The 23,536-nt window shown below is 45.2% G+C and overlaps 1 protein-coding gene across 4 annotated transcripts in view; it reads left to right on the top strand.

The window, feature by feature from the left end:
- The first annotated feature begins 5,932 nt into the window (after positions 1-5,932).
- Positions 5,933-23,536, top strand: part of nck1 (NCK adaptor protein 1) — a 56,772-nt gene continuing 39,168 nt past the window's right edge. Inside the window, exon 1 of one of the 4 annotated variants that reach the window (XM_012970335.3) lies at positions 5,933-5,979. The gene's annotated coding sequence lies outside the window, so the exon portion shown is untranslated. 4 annotated transcript variants of the gene reach the window in all.

Here is a 23,536-nt window from a genome sequence, read left to right as displayed (position 1 = left end):
TGCCGACCGTCTGAGTCATCAGCTTACTGGCCCATGTATGGGGACCTCCGGCAGGCCTGCCCAACTGATATCTGGCTAAAATCATGCAGGCTAAAAAATCCTGTTGGGGTGAGGATAGCATTGGTGCTTTGATGTAATCCTCGCAGAGCGGCCTGTCTTCCGTCTAATTGATCCAATCATAAAGCACTTGGCCCGGATCAATCCAATGTCACGCAACTCAAGGTCGGCATATCGAAGAAAGATCAGCTTGTTTGGCGACCTCACCAAACAAATCTATCTTAACATGTATGGCCAGCTTAAGAAGATCCATCAGTCCCACCTATTTTGTTCTACTTAGAAGGGGGCCTCTTTATGCTAATTTTTTTTGCTCTTTATGCTCTTTATGTTTCTTGTCCTGCTTATAAACACAGGCTGAGAATTATTAGGTCTGGTCTGCACTAGGTCAGCCTGTGAGCAGACACAGAGTGGATTTCGGTGGAAAAACGCATACTTATGCAGGCCAAAAACAGCCTGGTGTGGCAATAGCCTAACACATGTTGAAATGTTTGTTTCCTATAGATAGTTCAATAATGTTGAATCTGGTAACTACAGATACCACAAAACCCTATCTTCTGTGCATTTTATGTTTTAGATTTTGGGTAGTGTCTGATACAAAGACCAAAGCAAATTTTTGGCTGTGGAAAACCTCTATAAAAAGGTTATATGGCTATTTATTGCTATTTACAAACATCAACCTAATTATTTGCTTAAAATGGACTCTATGGGAAATGGCCTTCCTGTAATTTGGAGCTTAGTAGATAATGGGTTTTCGGATAACAGATCCCATACCTGTATATGCATTACTTTAACAATCTACATCCCTTTTCAACATGAGCTAAATAATTGGGGCTTAAGCTGAACATACTTTTTGCCTACTGATTTAACCAAATATCTATGGTTTCTGTTATTTCTGGCACTAAACAAGAATATGAAGCCAGTTTCACTTTTGCACTTCCAGTCCCAAAGAACTATAAAGGAGCTTATAAAACTAATTACTAGTCCACTGAGAAACACCTGATAATTAGCTGCTCTAAGGCTGATGCCACACCAGGCGTAGGGCTGATTTTTTCGGCAAGCGGAAAAACGCTTGCCGAAAATTCAGCCCTACGCCTGCTACTTGTGCCTGCACCCGAATGAATGGGATACGCTCGGGTGCAGGCACATGTAGCCGATATACGCAAGAAAACGCGAGACTTTGCATTCTCACGCGTTTTCGTGCGTATATCGGCTACATGTGCCTGCACCCGAGCGTATTCCATTCATTCGGGTGCAGGCACAAGTAGCAGGCGTAGGGCTGAATTTTCGGCAAGCGTTTTTCCGCTTGCCGAAAAAATCAGCCCTACGCCTGGTGTGGCATCAGCCAAAGGCTTCTGCTTTGAGATGGGAGATGTTTGCATGGTTAAAGATAAATAGAAAGCTCCAAATAAATTTGCCTGTGCTTTATAATGGCAAAAAACTATTGCTCTGTTAAGCTATAGGTTGTTATTTTATATTATTAATTTTACTATTCAGGTTCTCTCCTATTCATATATCAGTCTTTCCGTCAAACCACACCCTGGTTGCTAAGGTAATTTGGATTCTAGCAACCAAACAGATGCTGAAACTCCAAGCTAGAGAGCTGCTGAACAAAAACTGAAATAACTAAAAAACTACAAATAATAAAAGATGAAGACCAATTGCAAGGTGTCTCAGAACATTTATGTCTACATCAAACTAAAAGTTAACTAAAAGGTAGACAACCCCTGTCCTGCTAACAGACTTGCAGAGCTAGGTTCAGCTGCTGTGAGTTTGTATGTTCCCCCATGCCTGGGCGGCTTTCCTCTTGTATTGCTTTAATTCAGATTTGACACTCTCTCATTACAATTCAAAACCATATAATTATATACTTAGGCAAAACAAATGAATCATCTCTCTAGAAACTTTAATTCAGACTGAATTCCCTCTAACTCAAAGATGGCACTAGGTATGTTTCCCTGGATCAGCTAAAAATTATAACACTAAAAATCACATATAACTGTTACATATGCATCCAGTAAGTTCTAATTCTCAACAAGTCATAATTCCTTACCATTTGTTTTGGTCAAAAATTTTAAGCTTAAAGAAAATAGTAAATAAATCCTTCCCTGTGCTAATTGTAAAACCAAATATCCTACAGTCTCTGCAATCAGTCCCTGCCCTTTGTGCAGGGCTGTATTTATATATTGGCAGCGAGGTCCTGTCCATAGGGTGGCAGCTTTAGGGAAGGACGGCCCTCGGGTGCCTATATAATTGATGTTACGTCTGCAAGCTTGACACAGTTAAGTCAGTTTTAAATTATATTTGTGATTAAAGGTATAGACACTTTCAAAGTTTTAACAGGAATATTTCACTATGCCTACATAAACCCTAGTGCTGCCTGCAATTATTTTGTAATGTATGTGCCCCCCTGTCTCCCCCAGCTCACCCCTTACTATCCTGTGTCAGGCTCCAGCACACATAGCATTAAGCTGAACAGCTTTGTGAGCGATGGTGCACTATTATTCTGATAGGCAACTCCCCAGCCAATCAAAACCCCCACGGTCCAATATCAATCAGAAAGCTGCTCAACTTCAAGCCATGCTAGAGGCCGACACAGGTTAGTAAAGGGCGGGCAGGGAAACACATATTACAGAAAAAGCACAAGGGTTTATGTATGTATGTATGCATAGTGACACATAACTGTTAAAACTGAGACTTGTCACTTTCTAAAATAGGGCTTAAATTGTAAAACAATGCTTTACACAGACCAATATCTGCATCTTTAGAAATAAATCCAGTTTCACTTTAACTCACATTTCTAACTTTTTTCTGCAGTGAGGAAATAGTCAAACATAATATATTCTATTCATAAGAATTCTTTGCCATTTCTTTGAGGCTGTGTTATATTTTATGCATTTCCATTGTATTTTGGACAGCAGCAAAGGTTTTGGCAAAACTAAACATATCCCATCAACAGATCCTCCCTAATCCACTTTACTAAATATCTCATCATGGAATCCTTCATGAAGTCAAGCAGATTCTCTGTAATCAATTTATTGTCTGTCGTATTCACAAGAAGCATTTCTTTGTATTATGTCAAAACTTTTGCTGAAATCAGGTTAGCCAATATCCATATAAAAATTATTTGTAATTGTGTTTAATTGTCCACCCACTGAGAGGCACCATCTCTCCCTACTATACCTACTATCCCACAGCCACAGTCCCTTCCCAGAGGCTATTATCCCCCCACTGCTACTATAGGCACCATCTCTCCCTACTATACCTGTTATCCCACAGCCACAGTCCCTTCCCAGAGGCTATTATCCCCCCACTGCTACTATAGGCACCATCTCTCCCTACTATACCTGTTATCCCACAGCCCCAGTCCCTTCCCAGAGGCTATTATCCCCCACTGCTACTATAGGCACCATCTCTCCCTACTATACCTGTTATCCCACAGCCACAGTCCCTTCCCAGAGGCTATTATCCCCCCAATGCTACTATAGGCACCATCTCTCCCTACTATACCTGCTATCCCACAGCCACAGTCCCTTCCCAGAGGCTATTATCCCCCCACTGCTACTATAGGCACCATCTCTCCCTACTATACCTGCTATCCCACAGCCACACTCCCTTCCCAGAGGCTATTATCCCCTCACTGCTACTATAAGCACCATCTCTCCCTACTATACCTGCTATCCCACAGCCCCAGTCCCTTCCCAGAGGCTATTATCCCCCCACTGCTACTATAGGCACCATCTCTCCCTACTATACCTGCTATCCCACAGCCACAGTCCCTTCCCAGAGGCTATTATCCCCCCACTGCTACTATAGGCACCATCTCTCCCTACTATACCTGCTATCCCACAGCCACAGTCCCTTCCCAGAGGCTATTATCCCCCCACTGCTACTATAGGCACCATCTCTCCCTACTATACCTGCTATCCCACAGCCACAGTCCCTTCCCAGAGGCTATTATCCCACTGCTACTATAGGCACCATCTCTCCCTACTATACCTGCTATCCCACAGCCACAGTCCCTTCCCAGAGGCTATTATCCCCCCACTGCTACTATAGGCACCATCTCTCCCTACTATACCTGCTATCCCACAGCCACAGTCCCTTCCCAGAGGCTATTATCCCCCCACTGCTACTATAGGCACCATCTCTCCCTACTATACCTGCTATCCCACAGCCACAGTCCCTTCCCAGAGGCTATTATCCCACTGCTACTATAGGCACCATCTCTCCCTACTATACCTGCTATCCCACAGCCACAGTCCCTTCCCAGAGGCTATTATCCCCCCACTGCTACTATAGGCACCATCTCTCCCTACTATACCTGCTATCCCACAGCCACAGTCCCTTCCCAGAGGCTATTATACCCCCACTGCTACTATAGGCACCATCTCTCCCTACTATACCTGCTATCCCACAGCCACAGTCCCTTTCCAGAGGCTATTATCCCACTGCTACTATAGGCACCATCTCTCCCTACTATACCTGCTATCCCACAGCCCCAGTCCCTTCCCAGAGGCTATTATACCCCCACTGCTACTATAGGCACCATCTCTCCCTACTATACCTGCTATCCCACAGCCACAGTCCCTTCCCAGAGGCTATTATACCCCCACTGCTACTATAGGCACCATCTCTCCCTACTATACCTGCTATCCCACAGCCACAGTCCCTTTCCAGAGGCTATTATCCCACTGCTACTATAGGCACCATCTCTCCCTACTATACCTGCTATCCCACAGCCCCAGTCCCTTCCCAGAGGCTATTATACCCCCACTGCTACTATAGGCACCATCTCTCCCTACTATACCTGCTATCCCACAGCCCCAGTCCCTTCCCAGAGGCTGTGGAATGCCCTTCCTAGTGATGTGGTAATGGCAGACTCTGTTAATGCCTTTAAGAGGGGCCTGGATGAGTTTTTGAACAAGCAGAATATCCAAGGCTATTGTGATACTAATATCTACAGTTAGTATTACTGGTTGTATATATATAGTTTATGTATGTGAGTGTATAGATTGGTTAGTATAGGTTGTGTGCTGGGTTTACTCGGATGGGTTGAACTTGATGGACAATGGTCTTTTTTCAACCCTATGTAACTATGTAATTATCCCACTGCTACTATAGGCACCATCTCTCCCTACTATACCTGCTATCCCACAGCCACAGTCCCTTCCCAGAGGATATTATCCCACTGCTACTATAGGCACCATCTCTCCCTACTATACCTGCTATCCCACAGCCACAGTCCCTTCCCAGAGGCTATTATCCCCACTGCTACTATAGGCACCATCTCCCACTACTATACCTGCTATCCCACAGCCACAGTCCCTTCCCAGAGGCTATTATCCCACTGCTACTATAGGCACCATCTCTCCCTACTATACCTGCTATCCCACAGCCACAGTCCCTTCCCAGAGGCTATTATTCCCCCACTGCTACTATAGGCTCACTACTATACCTGCTATCCCTTCCCAGTAAGTACCACACCTAATACACCAACATTTGCTGAAGACTAAAGCCCTTAATACCATACCAATACCAGCATCATTTCACCCTATGTTACCTGTTATAGCGTACCACAGGCTATTGCTAATAGAGCTGCTAGTTGCAGAGAAAGCAGGCTGTGAGCATGCGCATATGGGGAGGCTTCCCGGCCGTCCCACCCCTCTGCAGACCCTACCATATGCCAGCGCTTAGGGGGGCGACCCCTGTTTTCAGCTTTTGTGCCCCAAGCTACGCGCAAAACCCCGAAAATCACACTGAAACATGTTAATTATGAAATATCATTTGCATAATCTACGCATGCGCATCTCCCTCTGTTCATGACGTCAGTAAATTTCTCAAGTAAGAAAAGGAATACAAATCGATGCCCTCCAGCGGGACGTGAGATGACAAGTCACAAATACTGTCGTACAGACTGTCCAGGTTGGAACTCTCAGATTCTTAGCCTTGCCTTATTTTTCCTGAAATGAAACTAAAAGCGCCGAAGCGGAGCAGCATATTAGGGTAACAATGACCTAACGCCGGCAGTACGGCACAAGCGTTACCCTTGCGCCTGCGCAATGGGTATATTCGCCGTCAGTACATTTTTTTTCTTTGTAGTGGGCGTGGCCGCAGGGTGGAAGTATGACGACGCTTGGTTTGTGGCAAGGAAAAGAGCAGCGTTGCTTGTACGCGGGCGTGGCTAGGAGTGGTGGGCGGAGCTAGGTGGTTTCTGATGCCTGGCCGGAGAGGTAGAAGCTCTAGGCGGTTGGAATCTCTGTGAGGTCCGTGTTGGTGAGGTGTGTGCTGGGGCACATGGTGCCAGGCTCCGGGGCGCGCTTTCTCTACCCAGCTCCGCTGCCTGTCTCAGGTGAGCTTCCTTGGCTTGTCAGGGCGTTCTGAGAGGAAGTTACGGTGGGTTGTATGTCGGGGTGGGAGGGGGTCGTGGGAAAGGGAGAGGCCTGCTGGGGAGCTGAGTATCATTCCCATGACTGGCTGTGGAGACCTGGAATGTCATATTCGATTGTCTCCAAGCTGCTACGTTGTGCAGCTTCCCAGCATCCTCAGCTAGGGCACTATTGCAAGATAACCCTGCTTAGCTTATCATTTGTATTTCAGGGCTCTTGCTGAACCACAGCACCCACATTTCTCACTTCCTTAGGTGATGCTTAGAGTATAAGGAGTGGGATACACCTTAATCCCCCATAGCCTATCATAACCTTTTCTGAAAATACATTCTGACTGTTCTTTTCATTGATAAACAAAACAAAAAACTCCATATTTTCTTAGTCTAAGCAACTCCCTCTCTTTAACCCTTTGTTGCAACTGTTTTGGGGATACTTATAAACAGATGCCCAAGCTACAGAGGGTACAACTGTGCTCTCATAATCTTATTATCTACCTTACAAGAACCAGGAAGTTAGAATCATGGAGTCGCTTCAGTTGCTCTGTTTGCCCAATTTAGTTAAAGCAATAACAAACACCATCGATATGTTTTAATTAAAACAATAGACAAAAAGTATGTTTGGCACAAACCCTCTTTATTGCACTCATGTTAGGCAAGGAGTATACTCCTTTAAGTAGCTGCAGGCTTGCATGTTGGGAATCCCAGTTATGAAGAATAAACATGCATATTCTCTACTGCATTAACTATGTTTTATTATACAGATGCCTCACACTGTTTTCCTTATAGGCCTAGCCATTGATTCCCTACTAAATATTAATTAATGAAACTCGTTAGGCTGTGAACTGAAGCAGCACCAAGTGGAGTTGCATGGGGCTACTGCAGCTTAGTCAAATGTTTTCACTTTAGTTGTTGGCGTTTTAGTGATTGTGGTATGAACCCTGCATCCATGTGCATGACTGTGGGAACCCCAGCCTGGGTCTCTGAAACCCATTCATCCTCCTCATTTGTTAGGGATCCACAGAAGAACAACAGCAAGGCAGCTACAAGCTAAATATCTTGTTCTGCACACTGGCCCTTGTGGGGCTATGGCTTGTAGTAGATAGATACTAGATGAGTTGCCATGCTATGAAAGCTGTTAGGGCAATGGTACATGGGGCACTGGTGAGTAGAATTGGAAATCATGTGTTCTGCATAGCACTCCCAGTGGTCTATGAGCCATTGATCTTACATGACATTTATACCTATAACTTCTTACAGTTTTATTACAAAAGAATATCTTAATTGAAAATGGATTTTTACTTTCCTTACTTAGGAATCTGGACCAGCTCCTTTTCTCCTTCTGTGTTGCCCAGTCATTTAAGGCAGTTCATTCAGCAGACATGGGTCAATCTACATCCATGCATTGGTGCTGACTCAAATAGATCCACATGCCTCCTTTTCTCTGGCCAAGTGGCTTAGAAGGGGAGGGATCATAGGCTCATTTACTGGACAGACCAGTGGCTGTTTAGTCACTTAAGTCATTAAATGTCTCTTAATTGAAAGAGCAGTTTTCCACGGGGAGCCATTTTTTCATCGGATGCACCAGTCTTTGTGGTTGCATGAAGCAGGAAGCACTGTTGCAGTGCAACTGAATTACACAGCAGAAAGCAGCTTGTAAAGGAAGTTTGTGTGAGTGTGCGAGGAGGGGTGTTGTTTCGGTTGACTTTAAATCATGTATAATTTGAACGTGGAAATTGGCAAATTTCTTTTGAACACACTTGTGTTTTTAGCTAAAATATTCCTCAACCAGGAAGGCTAAAAACAAATGGTCAAAATTAATAAACATACAGTCGTAGCCATTACGGTATATTTTCATGAGTCAAAAGATATTGTAAGAGACAGTGAAAACAAGGCCAGACAGTAACGGTTGTGGGTGTATGAGTAGAAAGGAAGGAAAGTAATGGTCAGTATGACAACAAGAGAATGAGTGACTGTGACAGGATGTATATACAAGCTCATACTGACCCCATAGATAATACAGCAAACTATGGATCAGAGTGGCTTGATTCTATTCATTCTTCATAGTTTGGGCTGAACTACACAACGGTCAACAAAGCACATAATCCAAATAGTTCCACTTGTCCATAAATAATGCTACTGATAGTAAAAGTAGAGTCTGTTAACTACGTTAAAGTTGTCATCTGACACAATCCGGCTGTCAAAAGCTTCCAACCTATAGCAGCTAGTCTAATAGTCTAGTCCAGTGCTGTCCAACTGGCGGCCCGCGGGCCGCATGCGGCCCGCGGCCCCCCTCTGTGTGGCCCCCCACCTGTCTGGCTGCTTTGATGGCTTACCTTTGTGTAAGCTTTAAATGGTATCAGAACTGTAATTAACTGCCCCCCCCCCCTGCATGGTTCTCACCTCAGATTCAGGCTGTAATCAGGCTGTATTGTTTAAATATGTAATCCCCTGTACTGTTCACACCTTTTAATCTCTGCATTGTTCACCCCCTGCAGTGTTCACACCTCAGGCTCAGGCTGTAATCACACCCATTGTTCACTTCTTCACACCTCAGGAGCAGTAGAAACCCACAAATAATCCCTGCATACTACAAAAAGAACATATACTGAGGTGGTACTGCAATTAAAAAGTTTTTTAATATATAGTTATTGTGCAGACTGTAGGAGCAGTGCCAGCATTGTGTCACTGTAGGCTGCCTGTGTGTGAGCATAGGGCAAGCAGAGTATGGCACACACAGGCAGGGTAGGGAAGGCAGAGTATGGCACGCACAGGCAGAGTAGGGCAGGCAGAGTATGGCACACACAGGAAGAGTAGGGCAGGCAGAGTATGGCACACACAGGCAGAGTAGGGCAGGCAGAGTATGGCACACACAGGCAGGGTAGGGAAGGCAGAGTATGGCAGGCAGAGTATGGCACACACAGGCCAAGTTTGGCACAAACCAGCCAAGAATGGCACACACAGTGAAAGTATGGCACACGCAGGCAGGGTAGGGAAGGCAGAGTATGGCACACACAAAGGCAGGGTAGGGCAGGCAGAGTATGGCAGGTTTTTGCTGTACTACAACCATTAATATGGGTATGGTCATGTGATAACATGGGTGTGGTTTCAAGTGGGTGCGGTTTCAAAAAGGGGAGTGGTCAAAACTGGCTTCCATTATCGGCCCTCCACCACGTAGGTCGGAAAAATTCCGGCCCTCGGTACAACAGAAGTTGGACAGCACTGGTCTAGTCTAATAGGCTCTTTATTTCACATTGAAATACATCTACTGTATAGTCAGATCTTCACATATGGCAAAGTTAGGAGCTGTCTGGTTTTGCCTGATTAGATATCTCAGGTTTGGTGCTGTCTTTTAAAGGACAGTAAAAGCTCCCAACTTGGCTCTTCCAGGCTGTCTTATTTGTGTATAGGGCCCTCTGGAGAACCCTTTTTGACTGATATACTGATTATAATTGGCCAGATATCTGTTGGACAGATCTGACAATTCTGTAAGGTGAGGACCACTATGGTGCATTGATTTGGTCCTCACACAACAGGTCCCTGTAGCCCCCAGTAGGGTCTGATCTTTGGCCCCTCGGCCATCGATAGGATCAACCTGATTTAATTTTGTAGATGGGTGACTGAATTGGGCAAACATCTGCCATTTGGCAATTTCGTAAAATGAGTTCATATTTAAATGTATGGTCAGATTAACAGTGTGTAAATTAATATAGTTTTAGTCTTGCGCAGAGCACAAGTGGCTCCTCTTAACTATCTCATCTACAGATGCACCTTGCACTTGCCGACATGGCACATTGACAGATTACAATTTTTAATCTGTCTGATTCCAGAGCCAACCAATTTTTATAGTACAGTATGGTTGTCTATTAACTGGAAAATCAATATCCAGAAAGATTAATTTAGAATTTTTAAAAATATTTTCATTTTTCTGTGTACAGTAATAAAACAAAACAGTACCTTTGTACTTAATGGTTAGCATACTACATAAAGCCCAGTTCCCAAGTATTCTGAATAATAGATTCCATACCCCTACATGCATATGTCGGGATAAACAGGCAACCATACACGTGACAATAATAATGGTTCGTGCATGGCCAGCTTTATGCTGACAGTCATGCAACTTGAGGTCTCTCTCTCTGTGTACGGCCGTTTTGGAAATCAGAAAGACCTTAAGTCCTGAATCCATCATTTCACAATGGAAAAAGGTGAGGGCAGGGCTGTATGACTCTGCCAGCCTTAGGTGGGTTGCCAAGTGTATCTTACAAGTTACAGACAGATTATCATGTCCTGTATTTTCTTGTATACTTGTCACTTTTTGTTTAAAGGAGAAGGAAAGGCAAAGTCACTTGAGGGTGCCAAAATGTTAGGCACCCCCAAGTGATTTTAATCGCCTACCTTGTACCCCGGGCTGGTGCCCCTGTATGGAGAGAACAGCACCAGCCCGGGGTACCTGCAGCGCTTCCTGCTTCCGTGCGCGCGCATGCGCGGTAGAGTGAAAAGCCGAACTTTAACAGAGAAGTCGGCTTTTCACTCTACTGCGCATGCTCCTGTCGTTTAGTCCTTCCAAAACGAAGCAGGAAGGAGGAATCGCATCACTACAGGTGCCCCGGGCTGGTGCTGTTTTCTCCTAACAGGGGCACCAGCCCGGGGTACAAGGTAAGCGATTAAAGTCACTTAGGGGTGCCTAACATTTTGGCACCCCCAAGTAACTTTGCCTTTCCTTGTCCTTTAAAGGGATCACCATACCTTTGGGCTAATTTGCCATGGAGCGATTTAGTCGCCCACGATAGATCTCTGCTAAATTTAAATTAACCCAATAGGATTGTTCTGACAACCCCATGTGAAATTATGTAGCTTAATTAGGATCAAGTACAACAGTGCTGTCCAACTTCTGTGGTACTGAGGGCCGGAATTTTTCCGACCTACGGGGTGGAGGGCCGATAATGGAAGCCAGTTTTGACCACTCCCCTTTTTGTAACCGCACCCACTTGAAACCACACACGGGTTATCACATGACCATACCCATATTAATGGTTGCAGTACAGCAAAAACCTGCCATACTCTGCCTTCCCTACCCTGCCTGTGTGTGCCATACTCTGCCTTCCCTACCCTGCCTGTGTGTGCCATACTCTGCCTGCCCTACCCTGTCTGTGTGTGCCATACTCTGCCTGCCCTACCCTGCCTGTGTGTGCCATACTCTGCCTTCCCTACCCTGCCTGTGTGTGCCATACTCTGCCTTCCCTACCCTGCCTGTCTGTGCCATACTCTGCCTTCCCTACCCTGCCTGTGTGTGCCATACTCTGCCTTCCCTACCCTGCCTGTGTGTGCCATACTCTGCCTTCCCTACCCTGCCTGTCTGTGCCATACTCTGCCTTCCCTACCCTGTCTGTGTGTGCCATACTCTGCCTTCCCTACTCTGCCTTCCCTACTCTGCCTTCCCTACTCTGGCTTCCCTACCCTGCCTGTGTGTGCCATACTCTGCGTTCCCTACCCTGCCTGTGTGTGCCATACTCTGCGTTCCATACCCTGCCTGTGTGTGCCATTCTTGGCTGGTTTGTGCCATACTTGGCCTGTGTGTGCCATACTCTGCCTGCCCTACCCTGCCTGTGTGTGCCATACTCTGCCTTCCCTACCCTGCCTGTGTGTGCCATACTCTGCCTGCCCGTGTGTGCCATACTCTGCCTGCCCTACCCTGCCTGTGTGTGTATGGCACACACAGGCAGCATACAGTGACACAATGCTGGCACTGCTCCTACAGTCTGCACAATAACTATATATTAAAAAATCTTTTTAATTGCAGTACCACCTCAGTATATGTTCTTTTTGTAGGGTGAAGGGATTATTTGTGGGTTTCTACTATTCCTGAGGTGTGAACAGGGGAACAATGGGGGTGATTACAGTCTGAGTCTGAGGTGTGAACACTGCAGGGGGTAAACAATGCAGAGATTAAAAGGTGTGAAAAACAAAGGGGATTACATTTTTAAACAATAAAGAAGGTTTACAGCCTGAATCTGAGGTGTGAACCATGCAGGGGGGGCAGTTAATCACAGTACTGATACCATTTAAAGCTTACACAAGAGTAAGCCATCAAAGCAGCCAGACAGGTGGGGGGCCACACAGAGGGGGGTCACGGGCCGCATGCGGCCCGCGGGCCGCCAGTTGGACAGCACTGAAGTACAATATACTGTTGAATTATTACACAGGAAAAATAAAATTTAGTTTAAAAACTTATTTCCTTAAATTTCACTTTATTGAAAATGTCCTTCCTATAGTTTGGTGCTTTGTGGAAAATGAATATCCTGGGTAAGGCATCGCATACAGGTATGGGACCTGTTATCCAGAATGCTCGGGACCTGGGGTTTTCTGGATAAGGGATCTTTCTGTAATTTGTAAATCTCCATCGCCTAAGTCTGCTAAAAATCATATACATATTGAATAAACCCAATAGGATTGTATTGCCTCCTATAAGGATTAATTATATCTTAGTTGGGATCAAGTACAGGTACTGTTTTATTATTACAGAGAAAAGGGAAATCATTTAACCATGAAATAAACCCAATAGGGCTGTTCTGCCCCCAATAAGGGGTAATTATATCTTAGTTGGGATCAAGTACAGGTACTGTTTTATTATTACAGAGAAAAGGGAATCATTTAACCATGAAATAAACCCAATAGGGCTGTTCTGCCCCCAATAAGGGGTAATTATATCTTAGTTGGGATCAAGTACAAGGTACTGTTTTATTATTACAGAGAAAAAGGAAATCATTTTTAAAAATTAGAATTATTTGCTTATAATGGAGTCTGTGGGAGATGGCATTTCCGTAATTCTGAACTTTCTGGATAACGGGTTTCCGGATAAGCGATGCCATACCTGTACCAGTATATTGTGTGCTGCATGGCCAATTCACTGGTCACCTTAATGGTATAAGATATTTTCCATGGGTTAACTAGCTGAGTAAGAGAGTGCAGTTCCCATGTCCATGCAATGTTTCCGTTCAGTAGTCCCCTGGTAAAGACATGCAATCATGCCACTTTTTCATGAACACTTTAAAAGGCAAGTTAGTAAAACTCTTTCATATTTCTCTGGGAATTTGATGTCACGCTGTTTCAACTTGTTTCATTTTTAATACGGAGAAAATGGTGTTGTCAAATCCTCTTGGTTTCAAAAGGATCATTTCCATCACTAAAGGAGACTTCAGGAAAAGCATAAATATATTTGCAAAGCTGTTGGCAAGGGCTTCTCTCCAGCTGAGATTTTTTCAGGCTTATTTTTATTTAATCTTTTGGGAATTGTGGGAGCTGCACATTTTCCAGTGGGGGGTAATGCATGTCAGGCAAGTGGAAAAAAGCTTAAAGTGGCAAGTCAGCCCAACCAGCCATACAGTTTGTTTTTTTTGTTTCTTTTATCAAAATTTACAAGCTGGGCTGAATTTTTAATTGTAAGAAACCCAAAAATAAGTTGTGTATGAAAGAAATTGTAATCTTCGTGTGCACTTTAATTGCATCAGCAGATTTACATGTACAGGTATGGGATCCCTTATCCGGAAACCCGTTATCCAGAAAACTCCAAATTATGAAAAGCCTGTCTCCAATAGACTCCATTTTAATCAAATTATTCAGAATTTTAAAACTGATTTCCTTTTTCTCTGTAATAATAAAACAGTACCTTGTACTTGATATAATGTGGCATAAGCCAGCTGATTAACAGATCTGCAAAAAAGCATGCAAGGCTTCTGCTACATTGTTTTAAGAGAGCATCAGCAGTGCAGAAAGGAACAGAATATATTGTTTTTGTTGCAATTGCATTTACACATGATATTAAAACAACTGTAGATTGTAAATGATTGTGTGTTCAATTTGGCAGCTTATCTGCCTGTACAGCCAATATCTGGCTGTAAATTGGCTAGGTGTCAATCAGGCAGGTTTGATATTCCCATTGGATTGGGACCGCATTGGCTTATTGATATGGTCCTCATTCCGACTGCTCCTATTTCTGTCAGTGTAATCCAATTGTTTGACCCGATTAATCCTATATTGTTCACCTTAAATGGACATATCAGGATTGATCCGATCGTTTGGCAAGGTCACCAAACAAGCGGATCTTTCCACTGATATGCCCACCTAAGGTCTATAGTGTATGGCCAGCTTTATATAGAGTTATATTTTCTTTCACTGGGAAAAAATTTATTTTTGTCTTTACATCTCCTTAACACCTGGGACAAGAAGTAGTTGCTGTGGCTTCTGATAATTATTCTTTTAACATTTTTGTGTATGTAAGCACCTCATCAGCTCCATACTATACATATTATCCAGATTCAATTATCCCTACATTTACTATAGGTATCATGTCCCCTACTATACTTGCTATCCCACAGCCACAGTCTCTTCCCAGAGGCTATTATCCCCCCACTGCTACTATAGGCACCATCTCTCCCTACTATACCTGCTATCCTACAGCCACAGTCTCTTCCCAGAGGCTATTATCCCCCCACTGCTACTATAGGCACCATCTCTCCCTACTATACCTGCTATCCCACAGCCACAGTCTCTTCCCAGAGGCTATTATCCCCCCACTGCTACTATAGGCACCATCTCTCCCTACTATACCAGCTATCCCACAGCCACAGTCCCTTCCCAGAGGCTATTATCCCCCCACTGCTACTATAGGCACCATCTCTCCCTACTATACCTGCTATCCCACAGTCCCTTCCCAGAGGCTATTATCCCCCCCCGCTGATACTATAGGCACCACCTCTCCCTGCTATGCCACAGCCACAGTCCCTTCTCAGAGGCTGTTCTCCCCACTGCTACTATTTGCACCATCTTTCTCTGCTGTACTTAATATACAACTACCAGAAATCCTTCCCAGCATCTGTTATCTTTATTGATTATTTACTTCAGGAGCTAAATGCAGTTCTGTAGCTGCTATCATGTTGCATTTCACCACAGTGTTTACCCCATACTGTTTATCCCACAAGCTTTTGCTGCCATAAATCATGTTTTGGAAAAGCAACTTCTCCAAAAGCAATGATTTGCCACTAACTAAGTTTTACAGAAACACACTAAAACATAAACATCAGCACTTGCCTTGTTTTAGCATCCTCATGGTTTAGATTCAGGGGTCCCCAACCTTTCTTACTCGTTAAACGTAAAAAGACTTGGGGAGTAACACAAGAATCATAAAAGATCATGGAGGTGCCAAATAAGGGCTGTTATTGGCTTTTAGGCAGCCTCTATGCAGACTTTCAGCCTACAAGAGGCTTTGTTTGGTAGTAAACCTTGTTTTTATTCAACCAAAACTTGCCCCCAAGTCAGGAATTCAAAAATAACTACCTGGGGGCAGTAGAAGCCACATCCAAGGGGATGTTGAGCAACATGTTGCTCCGGAACCACTGATTGAGAATCACTGGTTTGAAAATTGCTTTTGACAATGGGTAGTTTACCGTAACTAATATGATGCAGACAGCCGTATTTTAAGGCAGTTTGCAAGTGGTCTTTTTTTATTCTATTTTTCAAGATGGAAAAATAGAATATGATGGGGTTTAATCTGTTATCTGCTATGTAACCTGTGCCTACACAGCAGGGTATTTATATAAACCAATGCTGTCCAACTGGCGGCCCGCAACCCCCCCTCTGTGTGGCCCTCCACCTGTCTGGCTGCTTTGATGGCTTACCTTTGTGTAAACTTTAAATGGTATCAGTACTGTGATTAACTGGCCCCTGCATGGTTCTCACCTCAGATTCAGAGTGTAATCCCCCTGTATTGTTTAAACATGTAATCCCCTGTACTGTTCACACCTTTTAATCTCTGTATTTTTCAACCCCTGCAGTGTTCACACCTCAGGCTGAGACTGTAAGCACCCACATTGTTCCCCTGTTCACACCACAGACCAGGATCAGTGCCAGCATTGTGTCATTGTATGTACTGTGTATGGCACATACAGGCAGCATAGGTCAGACAGAACATGGCACACACAAGCAGCATAGGTCAGACAGAACATGGCACACACAGACAGCATGGGGCAGGCAGAGCATGGCACACACAAGCAGCATAGGTCAGACAGAACATGGCACACACAGACAGCATGGGGCAGGCAGAGCATGGCACACACAGACAGCATGGGGCAGGCAGAGCATGGCACACACAGACAGCATGGGGCAGGCAGAGCATGGCACACACAGACAGCATGGGGCAGGCAGAGCATGGCACACACAGACAGCATGGGGCAGGCAGAGCATGGCACACACAGACAGCATGGGGCAGACAGAGCATGGCACACACAGACAGCATGGGGCAGACAGAGCATGGCACACACAGACAGCATGGGGCAGGCAGAGCATGGCACACACAGACAGCATGGGGCAGGCAGAGCATGGCACACACAGACAGCATGGGGCAGGCAGAGCATGGCACACACAGACAGCATGGGGCAGGCAGAGCATGGCACACACACAGCATGGGGCAGGCAGAGCATGGCACACACACAGCATGGGGCAGGCAGAGCATGGCACACACACAGCATGGGGCAGGCAGAGCATGGCACACACACAGCATGGGGCAGGCAGAGCATGGCACACACACAGCATGGGGCAGGCAGAGCATGGCACACACACACAGCATGGGGCAGGCAGAGCATGGCACACACAGACAGCATGGGGGCAGGCAGAGCATGGCACACACAGACAGCATGGGGGCAGGCAGAGCATGGCACACACAGACAGCATGGGGCAGGCAGAGCATGGCACACACAGACAGCATGGGGCAGGCAGAGCATGGCACACACAGACAGCATGGGGCAGGCAGAGCATGGCACACACAGACAGCATGGGGCAGGCAGAGCATGGCACACACAGACAGCATGGGGCAGGCAGAGCATGGCACACACAGACAGCATGGGGCAGGCAGAGCATGGCACACACAGACAGCATGGGGCAGGCAGAGCATGGCACACACAGACAGCATGGGGCAGGCAGAGCATGGCACACACAGACAGCATGGGGCAGGCAGAGCATGGCACACACAGACAGCATGGGGCAGGCAGAGCATGGCACACACAGACAGCATGGGGCAGGCAGAGCATGGCACACACAGACAGCATGGGGCAGGCAGAGCATGGCACACACAGACAGCATGGGGCAGGCAGAGCATGGCACACACAGACAGCATGGGGCAGGCAGAGCATGGCACACACAGACAGCATGGGGCAGGCAGAGCATGGCACACACAGACAGCATGGGGCAGGCAGAGCATGGCACACACAGACAGCATGGGGCAGGCAGAGCATGGCACACACAGACAGCATGGGGCAGGCAGAGCATGGCACACACAGACAGCATGGGGCAGGCAGAGCATGGCACACACAGACAGCATGGGGCAGGCAGAGCATGGCACACACAGACAGCATGGGGCAGGCAGAGCATGGCACACACAGACAGCATGGGGCAGGCAGAGCATGGCACACACAGACAGCATGGGGCAGGCAGAGCATGGCACACACAGACAGCATGGGGCAGGCAGAGCATGGCACACACAGACAGCATGGGGCAGGCAGAGCATGGCACACACAGACAGCATGGGGCAGGCAGAGCATGGCACACACAGACAGCATGGGGCAGGCAGAGCATGGCACACACAGACAGCATGGGGCAGGCAGAGCATGGCACACACAGACAGCATGGGGCAGGCAGAGCATGGCACACACAGACAGCATGGGGCAGGCAGAGCATGGCACACACAGACAGCATGGGGCAGGCAGAGCATGGCACACACAGACAGCATGGGGCAGGCAGAGCATGGCACACACAGACAGCATGGGGCAGGCAGAGCATGGCACACACAGACAGCATGGGGCAGGCAGAGCATGGCACACACAGACAGCATGGGGCAGGCAGAGCATGGCACACACAGACAGCATGGGGCAGGCAGAGCATGGCACACACAGACAGCATGGGGCAGGCAGAGCATGGCACACACAGACAGCATGGGGCAGGCAGAGCATGGCACACACAGACAGCATGGGGCAGGCAGAGCATGGCACACACAGACAGCATGGGGCAGGCAGAGCATGGCACACACAGACAGCATGGGGCAGGCAGAGCATGGCACACACAGACAGCATGGGGCAGGCAGAGCATGGCACACACAGACAGCATGGGGCAGGCAGAGCATGGCACACACAGGCAGCATGGGGCAGGCAGAGCATGGCACACACAGGCAGCATGGGGCAGGCAGAGCAGGGCACACACAGGCAGCATGGGGCAGGCAGAGCAGGGCACACACAGGCAGCATGGGGCAGGCAGAGCAGGGCACACACAGGCAGCATGGGGCAGGCAGAGCAGGGCACACACAGGCAGCATGGGGCAGGCAGAGCAGGGCACACACAGGCAGCATGGGGCAGGCAGAGCAGGGCACACACAGGCAGCATGGGGCAGGCAGAGCAGGGCACACACAGGCAGCATGGGGCAGGCAGAGCAGGGCACACACAGGCAGCATGGGGCAGGCAGAGCAGGGCACACACAGGCAGCATGGGGCAGGCAGAGCAGGGCACACACAGGCAGCATGGGGCAGGCAGAGCAGGGCACACACAGGCAGCATGGGGCAGGCAGAGCAGGGCACACACAGGCAGCATAGGTCAGACAGAGCAGGGCACACACGCAGCTAAGGGCAGGCAGAGCAGGACACACACAGGCAGCATAGGGCAGACAGAGTATGGCACACACAGGCAGTACTCTGCCTGCCCTATGCTGCCTGTGGGAGGTGAACCTGGCAGGGGTTTGTTCTTGGAGTGTGTTAGCAGTTGGAAATAGCCATTAAATGGTCCCTAAGGTGTGTAATTATGTTCTGGGGGTTTCTGTGCTATCCACAGGGGAGGAAGAGGAGGAATATGGATTTAAGGGTGTATCTTAATATGACATAATATATTCTTTCACATATGAATGATGGTTGATATCCCCGCAGTAAGGACCAAGCATTTGGGTTTTTGCTGCGCTACCACCATTGTGATAACATGGGTGTGGTTGAAGTGGGTGCAATGTAAAAAAGGGGAGTGGTCAAAACTGGCTTCTATTAGCGGCCCTCCACTATGTATGCTAGAGAAATTCCAGCCCTCGGGACCCACAAAAGTTGGACAGTACTGATATAAACTATAGTAGGGCTCCTGAGGCAAACACACTAGTTGTACCAGTGCAGGGCAACAGTACATTATATTGTAATTACTTTGGTATACTTTCATTTTTGATGTTACTGTTCCTTTATGCATTTCAGTGCAGTGCTGAAAAATGCATTTGGGGTCAGACACCTGAGATACTCCCTATGCCTCAAGGAATGAGGCCTCCTGATGCATATAGCAGGGACTGTTTAATGCTGGTCAGCATTCTGCCTTCTTTTCCCATCCTCCTCCTCTTCCTCTCTGGCATGTACATCAGTATCCTGTTAATCATTAGAAAAGTAAGAAAAAAATGCATCTCTTTGATATCTTCTTGCAAAGACTTAACCCTTCCAACCCCACTGCTCTAATTCTGAGTTGCTGCCTTCTGCTCCCTGCAAGTTTGCCCAAAAAATGAAGAAAAGTAGAAAGAAGGACCTGAACAGGTTTGGACTTTTCAAAGGAAGCCAATCAGTTTCATAACTATACATTCCTTGATAAGGCCAATACATATTCCTTGATAAGGCTAAAAAACATATTTGAAATTTGAATTTCGTTTTTTATTGTAAATTCCCAATCAGATTGGAAATATTTTGTACGAATTGGGCAAAAAAAACCCATTGTGCTTACTAGAAGGTAATTCATTTTCTGTTGCTTTGTTCAGAAGTTATTACTTGGATAAACCAAGAATTTTATATTTTCTCAGAAACTGCCTCTGACCTCGGTGAAAATGAAGGATCCAATTTCTAGTGAATAGAGTGGTCATTTCTGCTTTACTTTTTATTCTCCCCCCATATAAGTCTCATGAAATTTGCAAGAATGAAAAGGCCCAGAGAAAGCTAAAATGACCACTGTGGGAGTCTGAAGGAAGTTCTTTAATGAAGCATTACGGAGGGCGACTCCTCCAAGAGTCTTTCTTTGAAAGGGAAACTGTGTAAGGGTTATACTTTGAATGTTTGGTGTAAGTTGCACTACTTCTACTCCTACTCCTTCTCCTTTTTTTAAAAAAAACTGTTTCAAAATGTGGACTTCCCTGCTGTTGGTGTCTCCTCCTACAGAGCTGTGACTCAGAATAAGATGTTGATAAATTACATGGTTACCAAATTTATAGATTTTTGGTAGACCTGTATATGCACTGTTCAGCATAATATTTGTGGTGCAAATATGTTTTAAAACTTGGGGGGAACCCTAATAAATGTCCCAAAGTCAAAGCATGATTCACTACCTGTCACCCTTATAGTAAGAGGTTAAGGTCAATGATCTCATGGGTAGGATGGTGCCATTATTAATATATTTTATTTATAAAGTGGCAACATATTTGGCTGCAATGTACAGTGATTTTGGGAGAACACAAATAGTATGACAGTATCTAAACAATTACAAACATTAAGTAGGAGAAGCATAAATCAAGACATGAGGTTAGGCCTTTGTCTGTGAGAGTTTACAGTGTAGGGGAGGAGGCACAAATAATACATTAGGTATGGCTATGTGGCAGTGCTGCAGAATAGATAGGGTGTTGCTAGATGCACACATCTGTTAAGTAAGGCTGCAAAATTGTATGTTGTATGACACAGAGGGGCCCATTCAAGTACGACAGGTCCGATTACTAAAAATTCGTATTTTTTCTAAAGTTTAGAACTTTTGTGTATGTTCTACGATATTTTCGTTAATTTCTGCAACTTTTTCATACTTAGCGACAATTTGTGGGACAAATCGTATTTTTTCGCGCCCTGAGTGTTAAGAAGGATCAGGATAGACCTAAAAATGTTGGTTTGAAGGGTGGTAATATGTATGGAGGAGTTAGGGACCCTTTTATATAATTAAACAGTATGTTATATTTGAATCTTTCAACAACTCAGAGTCTGTGGAAAGGCTGTAGTGGCTGGGTAAGGTGGTTTAGACATAGTTGTGTTTTTTTGAAAGATTGGTTTCAAAGCGACAAACATGTTTCAAAGCAACCAAACGTGTTAGGGTAGAGATTTAATGTAATAGGCAGTATCTGTATAAGTGAGGTACAGTGGGCCTGATTAATTGAAAGACCACAGGATCAAGTAGTATGGTGGGTTAAAGAGAGAATCTTTGCACCAAACAGTTGATAATGATTTAGTGCAGTATTACAACTGCATTGGAAATCTAATGTTCTTATTCTTCCCTGTATGTCTGTACCCATGGCATTGAGCGAAATACTAAACATAGGAAATAAAATGAGTTTTGAAATATTGACATAAGCCAACAGAACTGCATTCCAAATTCCACACGTGCATGTAGCATACTTTACCTCAAGGTGTGCTATTCTTGTCAGTTTGTTTTGAGTGTAGGAATGTCCATTGCAACGTATTAATGTTTTATGTCACACAATGATATTGGTTACAGGTCCCAGCTAGGTTTAGGGCCACTGCCCACGACATGTACATTTGTGGGCTGAAAATCGCATTTCAGGTTAATGAACTGAAAAAAGGTTAGACAACAACCGCTCTAATAACAACTTAGATTCTCCTCCTACTTGTTCAATGCATTCATAATGTGCAATTGCCTCAAATCCACCTGGCCTACATATTACCCATAAGTAACAAAGATAGTACTGAATGATATTATGTTGACATGACATGGGCCCATACTCCTGCACGGAAACTAGATAAACAATTTGTTACATACAGGTTATATACGCCATACGCATTGTGTAAAAGAGATCTGCCAATTAAGAAAAGATTTGCCCAATGATCTCAGCCTGTGATGTCATCGGCCAGCCCCTTACCTCACAGTTCCACCCCTAATTTCATTAACTTCCTTCTTATCTGCCTGCCACTTTGTTTGGCTTTTGCCAGCCACAAAGATGCTCCAGGGGGCCATCCGTATTTTAATAAATAGTGGTGAAGTCTAAGCATTTGTTGAGCAGTTGGGACTTGGGAAATTACATTAAAGAGAAAAGTATTCTTTTTTGACATGAGCTCATTCTGTTGGGCAAACCCGCCCCATCGTGACGGAAGTGCTGTTGTCTGTGAAGCACTGCTGCTTTATATAGCGACTGGTACACCAATTCTATGCAAAGTAGAGCAACTTCTGAGTCAATCACTTCACATTGGGAAAAGATAGTATGGGGTTGCATTAAATTGTGTGTCTAAAGGATGTTGGTATATTGCTTATATAATATATAATATAATTATATAGTTCTCTTTTGGGTGTGTTGAATTGAGTATGTTTGTGTAGAAAAAAATAGTTCTATTTATTTCTGGAGTTTCAAATAGTGTATCTGCACCTCTTTTACATTTCTCTAACTGCATAAGCTCATAGCAAAGAGAAGGGTATACTTTACCTTTAAAGATAATTATTTTTTATTTTTTGATTGCATAGAATATTGTTCTACTGCAGATATTTTATCTTTGTGTATTCTGATTGTTCTCTATTACTTAACTACACCAATGCCAGATATACCTAAAGGAGCAGTATAATGAAAAAAATGAAGTATTTTTAATATAATGTACTGTTACCCTGCACTTATAATACTGGTGTGTTTGCTTCAGAACATGGGGGTAGCAGTACAAGTTACAATGGGGCTAAATGGCACAAGTAAAACAGCAGGTAACAGATAAGCTCTGTAGAATACAGTGGGTTTAGTTCTTACACATGAATCTAAACCTACCGTGTTCTGCTGAGTTTATCTTCTATGCAACATGCCGTGACTTTTTTTTTTTTTTTTTTAAAAGTCTGTTGCAGCGACTTTTCCGCTATAGGGTACAGTATAAGTGGGTTTTTTTGCTGCATGGATTAGTTGTCTTGTGTGTCTTTACCCTTTTAGATTGTTACCTATTGCTACAGTAGCACGCTCTTTTTTTCTCTCTCTCTCTCTCTCTCTCTCTCTCTCTCTAATCCTTGAGAAAGGTCCTAATGAGGACCGAAATGTCGGTTTTAAACCATATATTTTCAATAAATTTTTGATTAAGTATTGAAGGGT

This window comes from Xenopus tropicalis, chromosome 5 (assembly GCF_000004195.4).
Source record: "Xenopus tropicalis strain Nigerian chromosome 5, UCB_Xtro_10.0, whole genome shotgun sequence".
Taxonomy (NCBI): domain Eukaryota; kingdom Metazoa; phylum Chordata; class Amphibia; order Anura; family Pipidae; genus Xenopus; species Xenopus tropicalis.
This window is presented reverse-complemented; position numbering and strand designations above follow the sequence as displayed.